At 43.1% G+C, this 13038-nt stretch overlaps 2 long non-coding RNA genes across 2 annotated transcripts in view; both read right to left on the bottom strand.

The window, feature by feature from the left end:
• The window catches only part of LOC125100388 (uncharacterized), a 55645-nt gene extending 49773 nt beyond the window's left edge, over window positions 1-5872 (bottom strand). The window contains exon 1 of the long non-coding RNA XR_007127528.1: window positions 5583-5872. This is a non-coding gene — a long non-coding RNA (uncharacterized LOC125100388). The remainder of the gene's footprint in view (window positions 1-5582) is intronic.
• The window catches only part of LOC125100385 (uncharacterized), a 270547-nt gene that overhangs the window by 66115 nt on the left and 191394 nt on the right, over window positions 1-13038 (bottom strand). The gene's annotated exons all lie outside the window — the stretch shown is intronic.

Below are 13038 nucleotides of genomic sequence, written 5' to 3'. Positions count from 1 at the left end.
CCCACTGGTAAGGAGCACTAAGAGGACACGACTGCCAGCTGACCTACGAGTTGGACTCACGAGACTGGAGGCTCCTCACCCCGACTCTGTCCTTAGAATTTGGGTTCTTCTTGCCTTTCCCCCTTTTATTTTTTTTATTAATTTTTTTTTATTTCTTTTCAGCATAACAGTATTCATTGTTTTTGCACCACACCCAGTGCTCCATGCAATCCGTACCCTCTCCAATACCCACCACCTGGTTCCCCCAACCTCCCACCCCCCACCTTCAAAACCCTCAGATTGTTTTTCAGAGTCCATAGTCTCTCATGGTTCACCTCCCCTTCCAATTTCCCTCAACTCCCTTCTCCTCTCCATCTCCCCTTGTCCTCCATGCTATTTGTTAGGCTCCACAAATAAGTGAAACCATATGATAATTGACTCTCTCTGCTTGACTTATTTCACTCAGCATAATCTCTTCCAGTCCCGTCCATGTTGCTACAAAAGTTGGGTATTCATCCTTTCTGATGGGGGCATAATACTCCATAGTGTATATGGACCACATCTTCCTTATCCATTCGTCTGTTGAAGGGCATCTTGGTTCTTTCCACAGTTTGGCGACCGTGGCCATTGCTGCTATAAACATTGGGGTACAGATGGCCCTTCTTTTCACTACATCTGTATCTTTGGGGTAAATACCCAGGAGTGTGATGGCAGGGTCATAGGGAAGCTCTATTTTTAATTTCTTGAGGAATCTCCACACTGCTCTCCAAAGTGGCTGCACCAACTTGCCTTCCCCCCAACAGTGTAAGAGGGTTCCCCTTTCTTCACATCCCCTCCAACACATGTTGTTTCCTGTCTTGCTAATTTTGGCCATTCTAACTGGTGTAAGGTGGTATCTCCATGTGGTTTTAATTTGAATCTCCCTGATGGCTAGTGATGATGAACATTTTTTCATGTGTCTGATAGCCATTTGTAGGTCTTCACTGGAGAAGTGTCTGTTCATATCTTCTGCCCATTTTTTGATATGATTGTCTGTTTTGTGTGTGTTGAGTTTGAGGAGTTCTTTATAGATCCTGGATATCAACCTTTTGTCTGAACTGTTATTTGCAAATATCTTCTCCCATTCCGTGGGTTGCCTCTTTGTTTTGTTGACTGTTCCTTTGCTGTGCAGAAGCTTTTGATTTTGATGAAGTCCCAAAAGTTCATTTTCGCTTTTGTTTCCTTTGCCTTTGGAGACATATCTTGAAAGAAGTTGCTGTGGCTGATGTTGAAGAGGTTACTGCCTATATTCTCCTCTAGGATTCTGATGGATTCCTGTCTCACGTTGAGGTCTTTTATCCATTTTGAATTTATCTTTGTGTATGGTGTAAGAGAATGGTCGAGTTTCATTCTTCTACATATAGCTGTCCAGTTTTCCCAGCACCATTTATCGGAATTGATTAGGGCCGAACTGAAAGCGACCAGAGATGATGTTCACAATGATAGGGCAGAGCTGAAAGCTACCAGGGATGAGGTTCACAATGCTCTCAATGAGTTCCAATCTAATCTAAATTCTCTAAAAGCTAGGGTAATTGAGACCGAAGATAGAATTAGTGATTTGGAGGACAAACAGAGAGAAAGGATCAGGAGGAAGCCTGGAACAAACAGCTTAGAAGCCACGAAAACAGAATCAGGGAAATAAATGATGCCCTGAAACGTTCCAACATCAGAATTATTGGAATCCCTGAAGGGGAGGAGAAAGAAAGAAGTCTAGAAGATATAGTGGAACAAGTTCTTCATGAAAATTTTCCCAATCTCGCGAATGGAACCAGCGTTCATGTACTAGAGGCTGAACGGTCTCCACCCAAGATTATAGATTCCAGAAAAACATCAAGGCACCTGATAGTCAAATTGAGGAATCATAATTGTAGATATAATCTCTTGAAAGCCACTAGGACAAAGAGGCTCCTTACTTCCAGAGGAAAGCCCATCAGAATAATGTCAGACCTGTCCACAGAGACCTGGCAAGCCAGAAAAGGCTGGCAAGATATATTCAGGGCACTAAATTAGAAGAACATGCAGCCAAGAATACTTTATCCAGCAAGACTGACATTCAAAATGGATGGAGAGATAAAAAGTTTCCAAGACCGGCAAGGCTTAAAAGACTATGCAACCACCAAGCCGACACTGCAGGAAATATTAAGGGGGGGTTCTATAAAAGAGGAAAAATCCTAAGAATAGCATTGAACAGAAATATAGAGACAATCTACAGAAAGAAAGACTTCAAAGGTAACACGATGTCAATAAAAACGTATCTATCAATAATCACTCTTAATGTGAATGGCCTAAATGCACCCATAAAACAGCATAGGGTTGCAGATTGGATAAAACGACAGGACCCATCCATATGTTGTCTACAAGAGACCCATTTTGAACCTAAAGATAAACCCAGACTGAAAGTGAAGGGAGGGAGAAGCATCTTTCATGCCAATGGGCCTCAAAAGAAGGCCGGGGTAGCGATTCTCATATCAGACAATTTCGATTTTAAACTAAAGACTGTAGTCAGAGATACAGAAGGACACTACATAATACTTAAAGGGACTATCCACCAAGATGATCTAACAATTGTAAATATCTATGCCCCCAATAAGGGAGCAGCCAATTACATAAGAAAACTGTTAATCAAGATAAAGAGTCATATTGATATGAATACATTAATAGTAGGAGATCTTAACATGCCTCTCTCAGAAATAGATCATTGAAGCAGAAAATCAGTAAAGAAACAAGAGCACTGAATGACACATTGGACCAGATGGACCTCATAGATATATACAGAACATTCCACCCTAAAACAACAGAATACTCATTCTTCTCAAGTGCACATGGAACCTTCTCAAGAATAGACCACATACTGGGTCACAAATCAGGACTCAACCGATACCAAAAGACTGAGATTATTCCCTGCACATTCTCAGATCATAATGCCTTTCCCCCTTTTAAAGACTGCTCCAAGGACAGAGCCTTGAGATAAGGAAGTGATGCTGAGAATACCTCCATGGGATACATGACTGAACCCAGTTAAGGCCTCTCCATGAACTCCTAAGATTTGGTGGGCAGGCGCAGGGGTGCTTGATGCCACCCAGGACAAACCTTGTAGACAGGTTCCCTTTGTTTACTACAACAGCCACCTAACAAGCAGGAGGGCCTGTCCCTTTCTTCAGTCTCACCCTGCCCTCTGCCTACGTGAGCCAGTTTCAAATAACACTTGAAAGCTCTGGAGGAGGTTACTAAGCCAAGGAAACCAGGCTGCTTTCTAGAAGTTGGATTTGTAGAAAGCTGAAAACATCAATTTCTGTACAAGGCCAACTGGCCACACAAAATAGATGCCAGGGCGGCTACACTCGGGAGCAGTGTAGCTAAACTCACAACATATACCCTTAAACAAAGAGGATTAACTATCAACAGGGAGTCATCCTCATCAACTCTTAGTGTTAATCACATTAAAAGCAATACGGTGCTGGGGCACCTGGGTGGCTCAGTGAGTTAAGCCTCTGCTTTCAGCTCAGGTCATGGTCTCAGGGTCCTGGGATTGAGCCCCGCTCTCTGCTCGGCAAGGAGCCTGCTTCCCCCTCTCTCTCTGCCTGCCTCTGCCTACTTGTGATCTCTGTCAGTCAAGTAAATAAATAAATCTTTTAAAAAAAAAAAAGGCAATACGGTGCTGCTCTTTGCACATTAGAGCCTGCCACCCTCATTCAACCTCTCCTTCCAAGTAAACATGACACACAGGTAGTGCATATTTCAAGTCACTATCCAGTAACAGGTTTTCCCTATCTCCGTGCCCTCTACCTAAGGCTTGGGTCCTTGACTGAAAAACTTTTCTTCCTGCTCTGAGATACTATCTGTGAAAATTTAATAGGAGACTTACTTAGCAAACTGAGTTGTAAAATCACACACCAGAGGGACTTAACTGTTTCAGGTTCTAGGGCACTTTTCAATCCATAATCAAATTGTGTCTGCTCTAGATACACCTTTGCTTCCCCCATTATTTTTTTTCTAAAGATTTATTTATTTGAGAGAGAGAGAGAGAGAGAAAGAGAGAAAGTGCATGCAGAGGGAGCAGAGGTAAAGAATCTCAAGCAGACCCCCACTGATTGCAGAGCCCCATGTGGGACTCCATCTCACCACCCTGAGATCATGACCTGAGCCAAAACCCAGAGTCAAGTGTTTCACCCACTAAACCACCCTGGTGCTCCCTCCGTAATGTTTAATACACATGTCAAATAGGGATCTTGTGGCTGGGCCTGACATTCTATGGGCTAAACATTATACATATAATAGACAAAATGACTGGAAGAGAAAATACAAAAGTTCAGACAGACCCTACCACACCACCATTACCTAACCTTCTGCAATATTCCTTAAATCCAAAAGCAAAGAAGGATAAAATCTATTTGGAAGCCTTATACCCAAAGTTGGTTTTCTCATAGCCTATCCTACTCCTTGTAACATTTCCATCCTTCGAGGAAAGAAACCAATGAATGGGGGTATCCATTTGTCAACAACTTGGGACCATCAAGGAAATTATCATCCCTCATCTCCCAGAAGTACCCAACCCAAATAACACGCTGTCATCAATTCTTCCTGAAGCCACTTGCTTCACTGAAGCAGATTTTGGCTCTGCCATCTCCTCAGGGTGCCTCTAGACCGAGATGGTCAGTGCCCTTTTGCCTTCCCCTGGGGAGGGCAATATGGTATCTAGACAGTTATGCACTTGGGGTTCACTGACACCCCTTCCTCTATGTTCCAGGTCCTCAATAGAGACTCAAAGACCCCAATTCCCCCTTGTGATTCAGTTCTGACACAACATGTAGATGACCTACTACTTTGTGCAGAGGACCAGGAAACCTATGGAACAGGATGCCATTTACTTGTTCTCAGACTTAGGAGAAAACAGACATCAAGTTTTAAAAGCTGTATTTCAATTCTGTCCAATAATTTATTATTTAGGGGATGACCTACTTAAAGAAGGAAAAGTACTCTTTCCTGATAGACCAAAGGCTATGGAAACCTATCTTAGACTCCTCACAAATGACAATGGAGAGGACTCTGATTTTTTTTTTTTAAGATTTTATTTATTTATTTGACAGAGAGAAATCACAAGTAGGCAGACAGGCAGGCAGAGAGAGAGGAGGAAGCAGGCTCCCTGCTGAGCAGAAAGCCCGATGCTGGGCTCGAACCCAGGACCTGGGATCATGACCTGAGCCAAAGGCAGCGGCTTAACCCACTGAGCCACCCAGGCGCCCCGAGGACTCTGATTTTAACTGGATATTGCAATGAGTGCTATACTTTTCTGTGATTACAGCACCTCTTTACGAATTCGCTAAATCCTCGGTGAGAGCCTCTCTGCTGGGAAAGCCCAGACAAGAACCTGCTGACTCTCACCTGGAGGAGGTTCGTCAACAGTCGGCTTCCCGGAGCACTCCTAACTACAAGAAGCCATTTCATGTAGAGAGGTGGCTATTACGAAGGTCTCGCCCATGTTAAGAGAAAATATAAAAGCTAAAGGAAATGCTCTAACAGAGGATTATGCCCAACACGCTGCTTTACCAAGGTTATGCTCCTACCTCAACCCTCAAAGGATCCATTTCCGGAGGGATTCAAAGAGGCCATTTGTAAAATATCAGGACAGCAAATACCAACACAGTCACCAGCACATCTGAAACAAAATGATACAGGAAGGTTGAAAATAATGGGATAAAAATATGTGGCAAGTCATAACAGGAAAGTTAATTACTAATGCACAATGAAGGAGAACAAAAGGCAAAAAGACAAAATAGAAATAATTTTATACCGTTAAAGACACCAGCCAGGAACCTACCGAGCTTATCTCCATCATGAGTAGGCCTACCTTGTTGTAGAGGGTTTCACTAGGTGTCTGCTCCCTGCTTGGCATTAGGTCTCCTCTTTACCCAGCTTCTCAGAGAAAATCTCTCTTGTGCTGCTCCGTGTGATGTTCTTTTCGCACTGGGCAGTGTGATGGTGGGAGACGCTGGGAGGGAGAGGTCTGAGCCTCGGGCACGCGTGTTCACCATGCACCTGAGCGGGGGTGTGGCTTCACCAACAGTCTTGGTCCTGGGCCAATCCTAGTGCTGGGACATGCCCTATGCCTGCCCTTCCCCTTGCCCTTCCCCCTTACACAGCTGCAAAGGATTGTCTCCAACCCACCGCTGTTACCGTTTTTGTTGCTCTTCCTCAGAAAGAAGAAGGCTTTTCCCTCACAGGGGAGCTAAAGCTCAGTGGAGTTTCAACAGGGTCTGCCATCGGCCTCCACAAGCCAGCACTGAACTGAACACCTGGGGGGTGGGCTCCTGAGAGAAACAGCGTAAGAGTTTGCAAGCCTTTCCTGTGTCTGGGATTCACACTTCATGTAGCCCACACCAACCTTTAGGAATTCTTTAAAAGCTTCTGCCTGTATCTATAGACTTCTGTGGCACCTGGTGGTCTGCCCTAGGTGACCAGCTGCAAATTGTTAGATACTTGTAGACGCCTGTCTCTCCAGGGAGACAGGGAGACGCTGAATTTTACCTGAGTCTTGTGTTTCCTTCACACAGCAACACTTGATAAATCCCCCCACCATTTTGTGTCCCAGGAAGTGATTTAGCACAAAGAACCCCCCTTCCCCCTCTGACTCAGATAAAAGTTTCTGTCTACTCTCTCTAAACTCTAAACGACTGTGTTTACCTGTGAGGGGGGCCAAACACACACCTTTCCCCTTGCCCCCTGAACCTGCCAACAAGGCCAGTCATAGACCTTTCCACTTTCGGTCCAGTCAATTGCCTGTTTTTATGTATCATGAGTGAACAGCTAAAGTTAGAATTGTTTATCCCGCCCCTCCCCCAAATCAGCTAGAGGCAGAAATAGCTGTTTCTAGTACAGCTCCTGTGACTTCTGATTACAAAACATTCCCACCTATATATCTCCCACTTGTAACCTGCCTTCTACTCCCTATAAGGTCTAAGGTAAAGACATCCTGCTGAAATAGACACGCTGATCTTTGAATCTGGGGTGACGTCCGTCTTGCTATAGTCTGAAGAAAATCATCTCCTTAATTGTCTGCTGCATTGTGTCTCTGACACCGGGTTTCAGGTTGGTGACATACCCTGTGACCCCATTCTGAAAATTCAAGCATTTATCTCTAGTTTCGTTACCTAGCTTTTTCTCCCTCTCTTGTTTTTCCTGCTGTGGGGGAACAATGCTGCTCCTTTTCCGGCTTTCCGTCCCTGAGCTGAACAGGAAGTCTTGACTCTCTTCTCGTATTCGCCACTTTCAGGTGACCAATACAAATATTTTAAAAACGACCCTTATGAACGGATGGATTTTAAGACTTAAAGGCTTTCAACCAATTTTAGTTAATCTTTCTGCACTTAAAAGTCCCCATCTTTGGCCAGTGGGCATCCCTTCAAGGTGACCTTTTAAACCTCTGGATACAACTCAGTTAGTCTTTGATTGCTTCATTGCTTTCTGTTTCATAAAACACTCCAGTCTCATCCTTCCACTCCAGATCTGGCATCAGCCACTTCTCTAGGAAGCCTTTGTTTGTTTTACCAGCAAATGGTGTTTAAAATCATAATCTGGGCCCCACTGCTATTGAAACTCTTCATACGCAAAATAGATTCATTTATTTTCTTAAGTTAAAAATGTGGGAAGAATACATTGTATTACTCATAGTATTGGACGAATGAGATCAAAGAAACAACCAAGACTTACTAAAGGGTCAGCGTTTCCATGTGTTCAAAAATATTCAATGAGCACATGACTTGAGTTGGACATATTCCACTGAGGATATAGGTAGAGTGGAGGGGGAAAAAGGAATAAAAGACAAAATCCTTTGTCTGCATAAGGCTTCCATTCTAGTGGAGGAAGATGAACAGTAAACAAGTAAAAAACAAAAAAAGTAAATTCCATGATAAGTGCTAGGGAAGAAAAGAAAGCAAGGAAGGGGGCTTAAGGGAGTACTACTATTATGTTTTTTTATTATTATTATATTTATGTGAACTGTTCCACGCAATATAATTGGGCAGGCCAATCTAATTTATGGATGCAAAAGTCCCTTTTCAATGTCCTATCAGGCCTCCTTCTTTAAATAGATGATACATGAATCATTTTGTAAAGTCTTTATATCATCCTCCTCCTTAACCCCATCCAGCAGGTGAAGATATAGTTATGGACTGAGTTTGCTTAAAGAAAGGGACACCTACATACTATTGGTGTCTGGAGAGTAGAGACACCTGTGCCCTGAAGGTACTCCCTCTCATGCTGGCGGAAAGAGGAGACACAGGGATATGACGATCCTTATCTGGACAGGTAAGGTTATATCTCAATAAAATTCTATTATGCTCCTACCTTCCCAGTAAAGGTGAAGTGGCCAACAACCTGAGCCATCCTTTGAAGAGGTAATAATACCCTCCCCCCAACTCCACCTTCTCATCCCCATTGAAAAGTCTTCAGAGACCCTCCAGCTTCCCATGCAAATATTCTGAAGGGGGCTATGGCCCCTGAGTACAAGGGCGTTTTTATTTTAATGTCTAATGACATATCATCAAAGAACCAAATAAAATCGTTTTATTTGGTGATGCTTTCTTAAGGCAGCAACTATTTGTGAAAAACATTTAAGTGCCAGGGATGAATGACAGCCCCAACCACATTTCCAATGTATCTGCATAAGAAATAGGAACATTGCTGCCTGAATGCTATAAAATATTTTTATGGAGCTCTAAATTCTGTTGGTGTATAGTAAACTAGGCACTAGAGACAAATTTCTGAGATTGTGTATATATCAATATAATAGAGAGTTCAATCTATTTCTAGGGTAATCGTTGTGTATATCTTAAAGATACATTTTTATTAAAAATGAGATTTATTCTGTATGAACAGCATTGCAAAGTTGTTGCCCAATGGTATGGCAGCCACTTTTTGGGGCGTATTATGCATAGTTGGTACTTCCGATGAGTGTCTTGTTTTGGGTGCTGGATCACCCCCAAGCCCCCCAAAGTCTGGGCCATTAGATTATTGGGTCTCTTTTTAAAATCTCTTTAGATGTCCTTGAAAATAATAAAGACACATTAAGACCTACAATCGTGATGTCCTGGGCTTCATCCTCTGCCCTCCCTACTGCCATAGTGAAACATGGCTCATAGACCGAGAAACCAGAAGCCACAGGAGATGTTTTAACCCCCGAAATGTGTGAAGAGTATGCCTGTTGTACCCACCATCTGTTCTTCCGTCCACTAGACTGTGGGCTTCTCACAGTCTGAGCTACACCTCTTTCATCTCTTTACCCCCAATGCCACATTCTGAAGGCTGGCATATCATCATAGGGGTCAAGATATAAATGGAATAAAAGGATAGTGATGATTTTATTAGTGTGTGTTCCTACTACACTTCTTTCCTACAAACTCTTCTATTCCCAAAGTGTTTCTGCCTCATTTAGACCAATCACTTGAATGTCCCCTGCACAAGCATGGTCTTTCCCACTGCCAACCCTTTGTTCATATTGTTAGAGCCACCAGAATGTCCTTTCCCTCCAGGAAGTTTTCTTGGGTAGCATTTATCTTACAGGGCTATGGAGAGGCTGGAATCAGAATATGTGAACACATCTAGATGATGCTTGCTACAGTAAACTTCATTTTCCTTCTCACTGCCACAGACCCTAATCACCCTCTGAACTTCTGGAGACTGCACGTGGGCCACGTAATTTAGGCCTTGCATAAACACTGTTTTGTAATGCTCAGAAACTGTCTCTTCTAGGTCTGTCTGGTCAATCCAGATATCCCCTTAGAGGATCACACTTTATTCCCTATGTTCATCAGAGCATCTAGATCACAGAAACACACACCTAGTAGGAACTCAACAAAAGCCAACCAGATGCCTTCCTCCTCTGTCTTTGTCTCTTTTTTCTGTGGCATATACTTTTTTGGGGGGAGGTCTTTTTGTTTCCAGACCACCCCTTGTTTACTCTGGTCCTGCCTATCTGGATCACAGCAGCCTAGAGTAAGAGTAGAAGGCTCACCCGTGCTGGGCCAAACAGGTCCTATGTCCTAGGGATGGACAAATGGAATTAAAAATAGCCCAGAAGTCTCTGGACAGCTGAGACATGAACAAGTAACTTTGACTTTGTGGGGCCCCCATATTCCAGCCTGTAGACTAGACAGACAAAGCAAGTGTATATGGAAAGAGAGGAGGATGAAGCCATTAAGCCATTGAGAGCGTTCCCTTCCAAACAAGAGAATGGGAGGCATCCAGTCCAGCTTCAAGTTCCCAGTTCTGCTAGCTCTCTTCCCAAGGTCCAGCCACTTTTCTGCCCTTGATTTCTGTGACATACCAGTTTTCATTCATTAAATCCCTCCTCTCAAGGTACCTGGTGACTCAAAGATTCTTACTTAATATCTTTTTATTTTGCTTCCCCCTACCCAATACACCAAAGAGCAAATTTTGGGAGAGCTGAGGGCTTGGAGCACCTGGAATTTCTCTATTTCTTTTATCTAATGGATCCAGTCTGGGGTGAGAGGAGCGGTGAGGAAGGGGAGAATAATATTTGGTAGTATCCTGACGACTGGGACATCAACTTGGTCCCTGCATTATTATACCCGTTCTTGGCCAACAGAAGCACCTGTGATAAGTGGCTCTTGAGAGAAGCATGGTATAGGCAGAGAACTGTGCTAAGAACACTAGCTTTAAAGGTACACACACTAAATTCTGCTACTTCAGGGAGAGATGGAATAGGGTTCCTTTGCTGTGCTTCTGCCACTATTGTGGATATGAGGATCAAAGGGGCAGATCTCAGGCTGTGGTAGGACTCAGTACCTAGCACACAGACGTCCTCACTGATCCTTCTGTGCACCTTCACATGACGAGAGTGAAGGAGAGAAGGAGGGATGAAGAAGAGAGATATTGGTTCTCCAAGAACACTGATGTCCCTATGCCCTTGGGTCCCTAGAAGCGAGTTCAAGGGACACAGCCTTCTTCTCTGAGTGGGCTATGTATCGAAAGCAGAAAAGACCTTTTAGACAGGAGAAAGGAGGCAAAGCTGGAATATTTTTTAAAAGATTTTATTTATTTATTTGAGAGAGAGAGGGAAAGCACGAATGAGTGTGCAGTGGGGATGGGCAGGGACAAGCAGACTCTGCACTGAACATGGAGCCCAATGCTGGGCTCTATTTCATGACCCTGAGGTCATGACCTGGGTGAAACGAAGAGTCAGAGGTTTAGCCGAAGGAGTCACCCTGGTGCCCCTAGATTTTTTTTTTTTTTTTCTCATAATCCAAGCTATCCTTTTCTCTCCTCACTGAATGTCTTAGTCTACTCAGGCTGCCATATCAAAATACCATGGCCTGGGTGGCTTAAACAATAGAATTATATTTTCTCACAGTTCTGAAGACGAATTTACAAGTCATCCTGCCAGCATGGTTGGATTCTGGAGAGGGTCCTCTTCCTGGCTGGTAGATGGCCACCTTCTCACTGTGCCCTCTTCATAGGCCCTTTCCTCAGGGTGTGTACATGGAAGAAGGATCAAGAGACAGACAAGGATCTCTTCCTCCTCTTAGAAGGCCTCCAGTGCTATTGGATTAAGATGTCATGCCTATGGCTCTCCTTTAACCTCAATGTCCTTAAAAGAGCTGTAACCTCCAAATACAGTCACACTGAGGGGTTAGGGCTTAAACATATTAATTTTGTGGGGACACCATTCAAACCACAGCACTGGGGAATGGGAGACTGGGCACGGGGTGGTAGGGAAGGACAGAAGTGAATGCATCTCTCCTGTTCGCCACAGTCATAAATAAACATTAGAGGGGAGATGGATTCAAATACAGGGAAGCACAAGATATTATCACTATCCCAGGAGGGAAGAGACTGTTATATTTCCAATTATTAAAGATTCAAACACATGCATGGAATAAATGTATCTCATTTAGGTCTGGAAGTTTTCTGCCTTTATTCTTATTTAATTAGAGCATTTGCTATGTAAAGTCCTCATATTTTTGTGAGAAGCATCATCAGCAAATTTAACTCCGGAAGAAAAGTAATTAATTTCAGAAATGGAGGTTGTCAGTCAGTTACATGCTGGCATAAACCATGTCACTAGTGAGCAGCCACAGCCTTGGGGGTGTTATTTCTCTTATTTCTGTCAAAGCTGTTGAGCAAGGGATTGGGCAGAAAGGGTGCCTATGTCAGTTGCAAGTCTTATGGACAATGATACAGTCTAAAACTAGCCTGGGAGAGATGGCCAGTTTACATTTCCCTCCACACACACACACATACACCCCCTCTTTTTTTTTTTTTGAGTAACCTTTAAGTTTTGCTTATTTTAATCTTCATACCAAAAGCCTTATAACTTCTAGCAAACCAACCACAGCCAGGAATAATAAAGAAAAGCCTTATTCTGAATGTTAAACACAAAGGTAGGATTTTTCTACTTATAGATGATGCAGATATAGTCTTTCTCCTTTGACCAGCTGATAGAATAAATTATTTTAGCTGACTTCTTTGGGCCAAGCCACCTCTGGAGTCTGGGAATAAACCCATTTGGTTATGGTAGGTTATCCTATTCCAATGCTGCTGGATTTCATTTGCTAGCATTTTATCTAAGATTTTTTTTTTTTTTTTTAATTTATATGTACTGACCTGTAGGTTGGCTGTGTGTTCTACGTTCACCATTCTCGGTCAGTTTAGAGGATCTGACTTCAGCTAATTTTATAAAAATGTATCAGGAAATTTGGTAAGGACCAGAACAGGTTAACAAGGTGTTTGGCCAAGCCTCTTCTGAAACCATGTTGTGGGGCTGGAAACAGGAATAAGCCAATGGACTTAGCCAATTAGCTCCTGTCCATTTGCCACCTCTCTGCCTACTCTGCCCATGGAGACCCCTCTCTATCATTTCTCCCCAAAGCATTTGGCTTATTTCCCTAAGATGCTTATTCTCTTTTATAGCTAAATATTAATTGGCTTGCTTATTTGTTTTTCCACATCCCACTGAATTTTAACCTCTACGTGGACAAAACCAAGCCTGTTTCATTCACCACA

Source organism: Lutra lutra, chromosome 5, assembly GCF_902655055.1.
Source record: "Lutra lutra chromosome 5, mLutLut1.2, whole genome shotgun sequence".
NCBI classification, from domain to species: Eukaryota; Metazoa; Chordata; class Mammalia; order Carnivora; family Mustelidae; genus Lutra; species Lutra lutra.
The sequence above is the reverse complement of the archived record's forward strand: the minus strand, read 5'-3'. Positions and strand labels throughout refer to the sequence as shown.